Source organism: Trachypithecus francoisi, unplaced genomic scaffold (assembly GCF_009764315.1).
Source record: "Trachypithecus francoisi isolate TF-2019V2 unplaced genomic scaffold, Tfra_2.0 Lachesis_group12, whole genome shotgun sequence".
NCBI classification, from domain to species: Eukaryota; Metazoa; Chordata; class Mammalia; order Primates; family Cercopithecidae; genus Trachypithecus; species Trachypithecus francoisi.
This window is the reverse complement of record NW_022681457.1, coordinates 114998772-115011764: the sequence shown is the minus strand read 5'-3', so window position 1 is coordinate 115011764 and position 12993 is coordinate 114998772. Positions and strand designations below refer to the sequence as shown.

Genomic DNA, 12993 nt, shown 5'->3' with positions numbered 1-12993 from the left:
GTAGCTAAATATTCTTAAGTCAAATTTGGCTTATCAGTCTGTGCTTAAGGTAAAATCAAATTCAGAGGAGAACTGATTGAGTGTCTGATTTTTAGCTCAGGACCTTGTACTTTGAGATCCTCTATAAATAATAGTTGAATTTAACTGAGCATGATATTCAAATCTTTGAAACTGATTCTTGGGCAAGAGTGTTCAAGAAAGACATTCATCAAGAAAGCTATCAGTGTAGAAATTTATTTGGGAAATGTTAGAAAAAGAAGTAATAAAATGGAGATGCTCTGTTTTAAAAACCACACATTTTGGCCGGGCGTGGTGGCTCAAGCCTGTAATCCCAGCACTTTGGGAGGCCGAGACGGGTGGATCACGAGGTCAGGAGATCGAGACCATCCTGGCTAACACGGTGAAACCCCGTCTCTACTAAAAAATACAAAAAACTAGCCGGGCGAGATGGCGGGCGCCTGTAGTCCCAGCTACTCGGGAGGCTGAGGCAGGAGAATGGCGTAAACCCGGGAGGCGGAGCTTGCAGTGAGCCGAGATTGCGCCACTGCACTCCAGACTGGGCGACAGAGCGAGACTCCGTCTCAAAAAAAAAAAATAAATAAAAAAATAAAAAAAAAATAAAAACCACACATTTTGTATTTTTAGTAGAGATGGGGTTTCACCCTGTTAGCCAGGATGGTCTCGATCTCCTGACCTTGTGATCCACCCGCCTCGGCCTCCCAAAGTGCTGGGATTACAGGCGTGAGCCACTGCACCTGGCCGGTACATCTAAGCTTACTGAGCAAAACTGAATAGCAAGACCAGATGTCAAGGACAAGTGAGTGCATCAGAAGCCTAGTGAGGGAACAGGGGAGATTGGTGTCCAAGACTCCAGGAGAATTGGGATTTTTGTTTGTTTGGTTTCTTTTTTGAGACAGATTGTCACTCTGTCACCCAAGCTGGAGTGCAGTGGTACGATCTCGGCTCACTGACACCTCTGCCTCTTGGGTTCAAGCGATTCTGCCTCAGCTTCCCAAGTAGCTGAGATCACAGGTGTGCATCACGATACCTGGCTAATTTTTGTATTTTTGGTAGAGACAGGGTTTTACCATGTTGGCCAGGCTGGCCTTGAACTCCTGACCTCAGGAGATCTGCCTGCCTTGGCCTCCCAAAGTACTAGGATTATGGGCATGAGCCCCTGTGCCTGGGTGAGAATCAGGTTTTTAAATTAAATGCTAAGAAGAGGAGTGGAGACACTGAGCAGGAAGGTTGGGGGTGGGTACAGGAGGGACAGAAGCACAGAGATGTGGAGGGACACTTTGCTCTCAGGACAGATCTGAGTCCATGGCCCCCAACAAGACAGGACTGTGAGAACAACCCTCCTGCTTTGCCTTTTCACGTGCTTAGGCAGTGCCAGTATCCTGGTGACACCTTCTAAGGAACATGCCGTGCTTTGGACATAAGGAAACTGAGACAGGTAATGTTACTTCAGTAACATTCAGAATGAACTTCCTCTTGCCAAATAACTCATGACTAGTGAATTTGGATTTACTATAACTGGGGAACTGTTACCCAAAAGTGTGGGTGTCAGCAGGGCCAAGCATGGAAGGTAAATGGGAATGTTTCTCCATTTTAGGTTTTACAGGATATGTGGGTTGAGTGTCACTTATCCGAAATCCTTGGGACCAGAAGCAATGTGGATTTCAGAGTTTGGAATGTTTGCATTTCTTTCACCATCACGTTGTCACTCAAAAAGTTTCTGATTTTAGAACATTTTGGATTCTTATGGCTTTCTAATCTCCAGTAAATCCACTCCCCCATAAGAGATTCTGTGTGTGTGTGTGTGTGTCTGTGTGTGTGTGTCTGTGTGTATCTGTTCCCTCCCCTCAATTAGGGCAATTGTTTAGTACAATTTAAATCAAAGGAAAAAAAGCCACTCCGTGTTTTTTTTTTTTTTTTTTTTTTTTTCACTGCAAGCTCTGCCTCCCGGGTTCACGCCATTCTCCTGCCTCAGCCTCCCGAGTAGCTGGGACTAAAGGCGCCGCCACCTCACCCGGCTAGTTTTTTTTGTATTTTTAGTAGAGGCGGGGTTTCACCGTGTTAGCCAGGATGGTCTCGATCTCCTGACCTCGTGATCCGCCCGTCTCGGCCTCCCAAAGTGCTGGGATTACAGGCTTGAGCCACCGCGCCCGGCCCCACTCCGTGTTTTAATACAGGAACAACTTCCACACCACACAAAAGACAAACTATTTTCATTACGGGCCCACTGGCTTCATTGGTTAACACAGCCACAGCTACACAATAATGAGCCATCACTTATATATGAATACTTTAATTTTTTTTTTTTTTTTTTTTGGAGACAGAGTTTCACTCTTGTTGCCCAGGCTGGAGTGCAATGGCGTGATCTCAGCACAACCTCTGCCTCCCAGGTTCAAGCGATTCTCCTTCCTCAGCCTCCCAAGTAGCTGGGATTCCAGGCATGTGCTACCACGCCTGGCTAATTTTGTATTTTTATTAGAGACAGGGTTTCTCCATGTTGGTCAGGCTGGTCTCAAACTGCCAACCTCAGGTGATCTGCCCGCCTTGTAGCTGGGATTACAGGCATGTGCTACCACACCCGGCTAATTTTGTATTTTTATTAGAGATGGGGTTTCTCCATGTTGGTCAGGCTGGGCTCGAACTGCTGACCTCAGGTGATCCGCATGCCTAGCCTCCCAAAGTGCTGGGATTACAGGCGTGAGCCACCGCACCCAGCATGAATACTTTTAAAATCAGTTTATTTTATTGATATCAAAATACAAACAATGGCGTTATTAAGTAAAATTTTAGTTATAATGTTTTGTTAGGAAGGTGTTTGTAAAGTGGCATTTTTCACCCAAGAGCTGTTGTATTTAAGCTTTATTTCCTCAACTTTATTACATAGTTTAAGAATTCAGGGCCGGGCATGGTGCCTCATGCCTGTATTCCTGGCACTTTGAGGGGCCAATGCAAACGGATTGCTTGAGCCAGGAGTTTTGAGACCAGCCTGGGCAATGTGGCAAAATCCCATCTCTACAAAAAATGCAAAAAATTAGCTGGGCATGTCGGCATGCACCTATAATCCCAGCTACTCAGGAGGCTGAGCTTAGGAGTTGAGTATAACTGAGCATGATATTCAGATCTCTGAAACTGATTCTTGGGCAAGAGCGTGTTCAAGACAGACATTTATCAGGAAAGCTACTTATCAGTGTAGAAATGAATTTGGGAGCCAGGCGTGGTGGCTCACACCTGTAATCCCAGCACTTTGGGAGGCCGAGGCGGGTGGATCACGAGGTCAGGAGATCAAGACCATCCTGGCTAACACGGTGAAACCCCGTCTGCACTAAAAATACAAAAAATTAGCCAGGCGTGGTGGCGGGCGCCTGTAGTCCAGCTACTCGGAGGCTGAGGCAGGAGAATGGTGTGAACCTGGGAGGCGGAGCTTGCAGTGAGCCGAGATCGCACCCACTGCACTCCAGCCTGGGCGACAGAGCAAGACTCCGTCTCAAAAGAATAAAAAAATATATATTTGGGAAGTGTTAGAAAAAGACGTAATAAAATGTAGGTGCTCTGTTGCAAAAACCACACATTTAGCACTTTTAGGCACAATTTACATAAGACAGGATGTCCCTGAGCCCAGGAGATCAAGGCTGCAGTGAGCTGTGATTGTGCCACTGTACTCCAGCCTGGGCAATGGAATAAGACTGTGTGTCAAAAAAAAAAAAAAAAAAAGATTCTCTCACACAACTATTTAATAACCTTCAACTAAAGGACTACTTCAGAAAAATTTTGGGTACGTAGTAGGTGTATACATTTATGAAGAAAACTCCTTTTACGTAGTAGTATTTCATTGATTTTTCACAACCTTAACAGATTAGTACTCAGGTGTGATATTACCTCTATTTTAGAGAAGAGAATATGCGGGTTAAGAGTTAAGTGACATGCCCAAAGTCATGTTCAAAGTATATCCATCTTGTTTCTAAGAAAGACTTGAAGCCGCTAAAGTAAAGTAAGAAACGAACAAGCCCCAGACACAAGGCTGAGCCTCTGCTGCTTCTCTGCGAAGGCAGCAGCAGTTCCCAGCTCAGAGACTCCTCGGACTGCACCCTCCTACCTCCGTGGCTATTGCTTCTGTTTCCTTTGCTGTCTTGCAGCCTTACAACCTCTGGCTGTTGGAGGGTCCAGTGCCCAAACCCTGGCCTTCTCTAGCTACTGCCACTCCCTCTGTGGGCGCACTTAGTTTCATGGCTGTAAATACCATCTGTAAGCTGGCAGCGTTTCTGCTCTGAGCCTCACACGCTCCATCCGGCTGCCTCTTTGACAGCTTGGATGTTTATTAGCCATCCAAGAGTAACATGAGCAAAACAGAACTCCATAAAACCTGCTGCTCCCAGAGTCTTCCCTGTCTCTGTTAGAGGCAGCTTCATCTTTCCAGCTACACAGATCTCAAGCCTCATAGTCATCCTTGGATCTTATTTCTGAACCTTGCAGCAAAATCCTATCAAGTCTGTCTTCAAAATAAATACAGAATCTGACCCCTTTTCACTACTTCCTCCCCCACTGTCCTGATGGAAGCCACCGTATCTCACCTATATTGGTGTATTCGCTTCCTGACTGCTCTGTTTTGAAAGCTTGCTGTCCTCTACCCTCAGTCTGTTCTCAGCAGAGCACCCAGAGAACCCTCTGCTCAAATCCTCTGTTCAGAGTTGCTGTCTCCCTCTGGGTAAGAGCTACAGCTATCCCTGCGGCCTACTGGGCTCTACACGATTGTCACCCTTCCCATTACTTCTGACTTTTCATTTCCTATTTTCCCCTTTGCCTCTCCAGCCTCCTTTTTGTTCCTTTAAAAGGCCAGGAACATTTCCCACCGCAGGGTGTTTGCAGTAGACATTGTCTGCATGGCTGACTTCCACTGTCATCACCTTGCAGGAAGACCCTAAAGTGACCATGCTATTTAAAAGCAAACTCTCCCCAACACCCCAGCCTACCTTACTGCTTTATTTTTATCCATCATACTTACGTCCATCAACATACAGTGTAGTTTACTTATTTCTATTCTTTTCTCCTCCTTCACCACCCCCTCCAATGGGACTTCTTTGGAGGTAGTGACTTTGGTTTGTTTTGATTGCTGAAATCGTCCCCAAGCATCGAGAACGTTGCCTGGCACATAGCAAGCATTCCATACAAATTGAACGCATGAGTTTTGGCATGTCAGGAAGATATTGCATATCAAGGGCTTAACACCCTCCCTCCATGTAAATAATAAAAGCCTCTGTCATTATAATAGCTACTATCTGCTTTTAAACACAAGGTTGTTTTTGTTTTTTTTTCACCTTCAAGTCTTTTAATAGAGGCCAAAAAAGGGGAATATCATATTACGTAATTCTCATGTGAAGAAAGCGTACTTACTCTTCAGGGGAAATGTGTATCTTTTCCTGTTAATAAGTTCTAAAAGCAGAGTCTGTAACTCAGGACTTACATAAAAACAATATACCAACGTAGGAACCTTTAGAGTGGCTTAAGAGAGGGTGGCTCCTTTACAGGCTGCTACCATGTGGGTTGAAGCCACGATCCTCTCTCACCTGGGTTATTGTACAGCTTTCTGTTTCTTTTTTCTTTTTCTTTTTTTTTTTTTGAGACGGAGTCTGGCTGTGTCTCCCAGGCTGGAGTGCAGTGGCCGGATCTCAGGTCACTGCAAGCTCCGCCTCCCGGGTTTACGCCATTCTCCTGCCTCAGGCTCCGGAGTAGCTGGGACTACAGGCGCCCGCCACCTCGCCACCTCGCCCGGCTAATTTTTTTTTTTTTTTTTTTAGTAGAGTCGGGGTTTCACCGAGTTAGCCAGGATGGTCTTGATCTCCTGACCTCGTGATCCGCCCTTCTCGGCCTCCCAAAGTGCTGGGATTACAGGCTTGAGCCACCACGCCCGGCCTGGCTTTCTGTTTCTTCATTAACCATCCCTAAGCTAACAGCACGATGGTTTACAGAGAGGGTCTTTATCTAGTAAGTGATCAAACAAGAACAAGGGTACAGGCCTCGGTCTTATCTACAAAGCCCATGTTAGTTTCCTGTTGACATTTTTGGAAGACTGTGTGTTTATCAAAAACCCATACAAGGCTGGGCACAATGGCTCACTCTTGTAATCCCAGCAGTTTGGGAGGCCAAGGCAGGTGGATCACCTGAGGTCAGGAGTTAGAGACCAACCTGGTCAACATGGTGAAACCTCGTCTCTACTAAAAATACAAAAATACATGGCGGCACATGCCTGTAATCCCAGCTACTCGGGAGGCTGAGGCAGGAGAACCTGGGAGGTGGAGGTTGCAGTGAGCCAAGATCATGCCACTGCACCCCAGCCTGGTCAACAGAGCGAGACTCCATATCAAAAAAAAAAAAAAAAACCCACACAAATAACATGGTCATTTGTTTAAAAGTTGTCTGCTTATGGCCAGGCGCAGTGGCTCACGCCTGTAATCCCAGCACTTTGGGAGGCCGAGGCGGGTGGATCATGAGGTCAGGAGATGGAGACTATCCTGGCTAACACAGTGAAACCCCGTCTGTACTAAAAACACAAAAAATTAGCCAGGCATGGTGGTGGGCGCCTGTAGTCCCAGCTACTTGGGAGGCTGAGGCAGGAGAATGGCGTGAACCCAGGGGGCGGAGCTTGCAGTGAGCCGATATCGCACCACTGCACTCCAGCCTGGGTGACAGAACAAGACTCCATCTCAAAAAAAAAAAAAAAAAGTTGTCTGCTTATTAATGGTCTTACTCATTTGGGGAATGCTACTTTAAAAGACTTGTCAGAGAATGGAATTTATTTATAGGAAGTTTATTTTTCAAAATTCAAAGAAAAAATATTCTCCATTGAAGAACCTATCTTTTTTTTTTAAAGTTACTTAAAAAGCAAAAAGGCAATATGTTAACAGATCTAGGCTTCTGCTATTAAATTTGCCAGAGTAATAAATAGTATGTGTATTTCAGGTATCTGCTTTTTAAAAAAATAAAAATCTTCTGGCTTAATATTTTCCAGCAGAGTTCTTACTATTTAAACAGCTGAGATACATTCTTTTTGTTTTTTCTTTCCTTTTCTTTTTTTTTTTTTTGAGACGGAGTCTTGCTCTGTCACCCAGGCTGGAGTGCAGTGGCCGGATCTCAGCTCACTGCAAGCTCCGCCTCCCGGGTTTATGCCATTCTCCTGCCTCAGCCTCCCGAGTAGCTGGGACTACAGGCGCCCGCCACCTCGCCCGGCTAGTTTTTTGTATTTTTTAGTAGAGACGGGGTTTCACCGTGTTAGCCAGGATGGTCTCGATCTCCTGACCTCGTGATCCACCCGTCTCGGCCTCCCAAAGTGCTGGGATTACAGGCTTGAGCCACCGTGCCCGGCCTCTTTTCTTTTTTTTTGAGACGGAATCTTGCTCTGTCGCCCAGGCTGGAGTGCAGTGGCCCAATCTCGGCTCACTCACTGCAAGGTCCACCTGCCGGGTTCAAGCGAGTCTCCTGCCTCAGCCTCCCGAGTAGCTGGGACTACAGGCGCCCCCCCCACGACACCCGGCTAATTTGTTTTTGTATTTTTAGTAGAGACGGGGTTTCACCATATTAGCTAGGATGGCCTCGATCTCCTGGCCTCGTGATCCGCCCACCTCGGCCTCCCAAAGTGCTGGGGTTACAGGCGTGAGCGCCGCGCTCGGCCCTCTTTGTTCTTTCAAGTGCCTTTGTCATCTAAAAAGTAATGTGTTAGTGATCTCCTATCTATCTTTTAAGAACTGCAGTGTTCAGATGAGACATTTCTCTTGGATTAGTCTGTGGTATTCATATTATGATATAAAACTAGTGAAGAGAATAAAATGCTCCAAACAAGACCCTGATTTTTGTTTTGTTTTGTTTTCATTTTTTTCCTAAATGAAAGTTTGTGACTGTGGGAAAATGAGTCTGGATCCTTCTGGGCTTGATTTTGCAGCTGAAATTTACCATTTATAGTAGGATCTTAATTGTTCCAGAAAAGTTTTGTAAACATCCAGCTAGGTTAGAAGTTTGGATTATGTAACAGATTTGGCTTTTTGCCAACTGTTAATATGTGTAACTATGGAGACCGTCTTTCTTAAGTTCTTAACAGGCCTGAGTCACTTCGGGACACGAGTTCTCTACTGCATTATGGATGAGCGGCTTCAAGCTTCCTGGAGCCAGAGATTCCCTTAATTGTATTTAAATGACTCCTGAAGCTAAACAGGGTACATTAATGGGGACCACAGAGAGGATCTAAACTTAACACAATTTCTCGATACTCTTAGCATTTGAAAATCTTGATTATGTGCTATATTATAAAGTATAGGCCACTTCAACATGTTACTTGAGAGAGGTTTTAGTTCAGAGAGCTCAGTCTTTTAAAAGAGCAATACTGCTTGAACCCAGGAGGTGGAGGTTGCAGTGAGCCGAGGTCGTGCCACTGCACTCGCCTGGCAACAGAGTGAGACTCCGTCTCGAAAAAAAAAAAAAGCAGCAGGAGAATCGCTTGAGCCTGGGAGGCAGAGGCTGCAGTGAGCCGAGATGGAGCCACTGCACTCCAGCCTGGCCGACAGAGCAAGAACTCCATCTCAAAAAAAAAAAAATTAGCAGGGCAGGGTGGCTGGCACCTATAATCCCATCTACTCAGGAGGCTGAGGCAGGAGAATTGCCTGAACCCAGGAGGCAGAGGTTGTATGGGATCACTTACAAGGGCCTGGTCTTACACCTGTCAGTAAGGAAAATGATTAGATTAGAAAATAAGACTACTTTCTCTCCATAATATTTTTATGTAATTTAATTATATAAATGGGCCAGGCGCAGTGGCTCACGCCTGTAATCCCAACACTTTGGGAGGCCAAGGCGGGCGGGATCACCTGAGGTAGGGAGTTCCAGACCGACCTGACCAACATGGAGAAACCCCATCTCTACTACAAATACAAAATTAGCTGGGCATAGTGGCGGGTGCCTGTAATCCCAGCTATTTGGAGGCTGAGGAAGGAGAATCACTTGAACCCGGGAGGCAGAGGTTGTGGTGTGCCAAGATTACGCTGTTGCACTCCAGCCTGGGCAACAAGAGCAAAAAACTCTGTTTAAAAAATATGTATACACACACACACACACACACACACATACATACACACACACGTATATATGTGTATATATATGCATATATATACACATACACATGGGAATAAGGTCTGGCTTACTACTTTTTAAAATAATAACTTTTTTTTCTTTTTTTGAGAAGGAGTCTCTCTGTCCCCCAGGCTGGAGTGCAGTGATATGATCTCGGCTCACTCCAGCTTCTGCCTCCCAGGTTCAAGCAATTCTCCTGTCTCAGCCTCCTGAGTAGCTGGGACTACAGGTGCATGCCACCACGCCTGACTAATTTTTATATTTTTAGTAGAGACAGGGTTTTGCCATATTAGCCAGACAGGTCTCAAACCCCTGACCTTAAGTGATCTGCCCACCTTAGCCTCCGAAAGTGCTGGGATTACAGGTGTGAGCTACCACGCCCAGCCAATAATAGCTTCATAGAGATAATTGTTTTAGTAGATTCTTTAGTGGTTTTTTTTTTTTTTTTTTTGAGACAGTCTCGCTCTGTCGCCCAGGCTGAAGTGCAGTGGCACAATCTCAGTTCACTGCAAGGTCCACCTCCCGGGTTCACATCATTCTCCTGCTTCAGCTTCCCGGTAGCTGGGACTACAGGCATCCGCCACCACACCTGGCTAATTTTTTTTTTTTTTTTTTTTTAGTAGAGACGGGGTTTCACCATGTTAGCCAGGATGGTCTCGATCTCCTGACCTCGTGATCCGCCCACCTCCGCCTCCCAGAGTGCTGGGATTACAGGTGTGAGCCACCGTGCCCTGCCAATTCTTTAGTATTTCAACAAAAGATCATGTCGTCTGTGAATAGACATAGTTTTACTTTTTTCTTTCCACTCTTTTTCGTCTAATTGTTAGCCTACTTTTTAGGAAAGCTCTTTTTGAAGGTACAGATATTCTTTATTTTAAACATCCAAAAATTAGGAGAAGAGAAGCTAAGATTCAAAATTTTATTTATACATTCAGAGAATTTAGAGCATGAAAAGTTGCATAGTGATCTGAGGAAGGAGAGCTGGAAATAGGTGAAACTTTAACATTATCCAGTATGCCATGGACCAGAATGTCAGCTGTACCTCTTTTGCACCAAAAACCGGCTTAATTTGGGAAACTTTCCCTGTGGAGAAAGTGGAAGTCATAGAAGTAGAATTGACAGGATTTACTTTACTATTAGCTTTACAGGAACATCTTTTCCATAAAGTGAAAGATCTTTTCATCATACTTTCTGTGTGTTGTAATGAAGGTAAAACATTCTATTAACTTTTTTTTTTCCTTTCTGAGACAGAGTCCTGCTCTGTTGCCCAGGCTGGAGTACGGTGGCATGATCTCGGCTCACTGCAGCCTTTGCCTCCCATGATCAAGTGATTTCTGGTTAGTTTTTGTATTTTTAGTAGAGACGGGGTTTCACCTTGTTGGCCAGGCTGGTCTCGAACTCCTGATCTCAAGTGATCCATCCGCTTCAGCGTCCCAATGTGCTGGGATTACAGATGTGAGCCACTGCTCCCAGCCATTCTATTAACTTTTGACTAGCATATGATTATTTGTGAGCTATATCAACCTTGAGTGCTATCAGATGGACGGTACTAGTAGTAAAGAAAAATCCTGAGTAAGAAAAGGAGATTAAATTAGAGAAGACCCTAATACAACAATGTAAATTCTATTCGATACCATGGAAATTGAACCATTGAAGAGAGTAAATTTAACCAACTTGAATAACTGTGCTGCAGCAGAAAAATGCCTCTAAGAGTGTTCCATACAATCCTTTTAGGATTTTCTGAGTCGCTTTTAATCGGTAACAGTATTTAACTTTTTTTTGTGAAAAGCACATTGGCGAGGTTATAGAGAATTGGAACTCCTTTTATGTTGCAGGCGGGAATGTAAGGTGGTGTAACCAGTATAGAAGACAGCCTAGCGGTTTCTCAAAAAATTAGGCATAGAATTACTGTGTGATCCAGCAATTCCACTTGGATTCCACAAAAGAATCCAAAGCAAGGACTCAAACAGATATTTGTACAACCATGTTTATAGCAGCACTATTTATAACAGCCAAACATGGAAGCAACCCAAGTGTCCATCGATGGATGAATGGATAATAAAATGTGGTGTATACAGCAGTGGAATCATATTCAGCCTTTAAAAAAAAGGGAAATTCTGGGTGGGCACAGTAGCTGTAATCCCAGCACTTAGTAAGTCCAAGGTGGGTGGATCACTTGAGGCCAGAAGTTCGAGACCAGCCTGGCCAACGTGGTGACACCCTGTCTCTATTTAAAAAAAAAAAAAAAAAAAGTTATATACACACACACACACACAAATTAGCTGGGCGTGGTGGCACTCACCTGTAATCCCAGCTAATGGGGAGGCTGAGGCACAAAAATTGCTTGAACTTAAGAGGTGGAGGTTGTGGTGAGCCGAGATTGCCCCATTGCACTCCAGCCTGGGTGATGGAGTGAGACCCTGTCTCAAATAAGTAATAAAATAAAAAGAAAGAAACTGTGACACATGCTACAACGTGGGTGAACCTCAAAGACCAGGTAAAATAAACCAGTCACAAAAAAAGATGTGATGCCACTGATAAGAGATACCTAGAGTTGTCAGATTTATAGAGACAGTAGAATGGTGACTACCGGGGCCTGACAGGAAGGAGGGCTAGGGAGCTGGTGCTTAATGAGTGCAGAGGTCGAGTTTGAAAAGATGAAAAGGTTCTGGAGGTAGATGGTGGTATGGTGATGGTTGCACAACAGTGTGGATATACTTAATGCCACTCAACTGTACACTTAAAAATGGTTACAATGTGGCTCACGCCTGTAATCCCAGCACTTTGGGAGGCCAAGGCGGGTGGATCACGAGGTCAGGAGATGGAGACCATCCTGGCTATAACACAGTGAAACCCTGTCTCTACTGAAAATACAAAAAATTAGTTGTGCATGGTGGCAGATGCCTGTAGTCCTAGCTACTTGGGAAGCTAAGGCAGGAGAATGGCATGAACCTGGGAGGCGGAGCCGGCAGTGAGCCAAGATTGCACCACTGCACTCCAGCCTGGGCAACAGAGCAAGACTCTGTCTCAAAAAAAAAAAAAGTTACAATGGTAGATTTTTCTATTATGTGTATGTCACCACAAAAAAAAAGTTTAAAAGAAAAAGCAATTGGCTGGGCGCACTGGCTCACGCCTGTAATCCCATCACTTTGGGAGGCCAAGGCTGGTGTATCACCAGGTCAGGAGATTGAGACCATCCTGGCTAACGCTGTGAAACCCCGTCTTTACTAAAAACAAAAAATTAGCCGGCCGTGGTGGCGGGCACCTGTAGTCGCAGCTGCTCAGGAGGCTGAGGCAGGAGAATGGCATGTACCTGGGAGGCGGAGCTTGCAGTGAGCCGAGATTGTGCCACTGTATTCCAGCCTGGGCGACAGAGTGAGATTCCATCTCAAAAAAAAAAAAAAAAAAAAACAGCAGAAGCAGTCATGGTATAATCTTTGGACTTGAGATACTTACTAGGCTTTGGTTTTAAATAATCATCATCCTGTCCATGAACATTATTAGAGTTTTCTATTCCTTAAATTCCACCTCCCCCCCCACCCGCCAACTTTTTTTTTTGTTTTCCATTTTTGAGACAAGGTGTCTCTCTGTTGCTAAAGCTGGAGTGCAGTGGTGTGATCATGGCTCACTGCAGCCTTGACCTCCCAGGCTAAGCTATCTTCTTACCTCAGCCTCCTGAGTAGCTGGGACCACAGGCACACACCACCACATCTGGCTAATTTTTTTCATTTTTTGTAGAGATGGGGTCTATACTGTGTTGCTCAGGCTGGTCAGGAACTCCTGGGTAAACGTGCCTGGACCTCCCAAAGTCCTGAGATTACGGATATAAGCACTGAGCTGGCCTTATTTCTTATATCCCTGTGT

At 45.0% G+C, this 12993-nt stretch overlaps 1 protein-coding gene across 4 annotated transcripts in view; it reads left to right on the top strand.

Moving 5' to 3' along the window:
* SLC25A33 (solute carrier family 25 member 33) overlaps positions 1-12993 on the top strand; it is a 45534-nt gene that overhangs the window by 16910 nt on the left and 15631 nt on the right. The window lies entirely within an intron of this gene.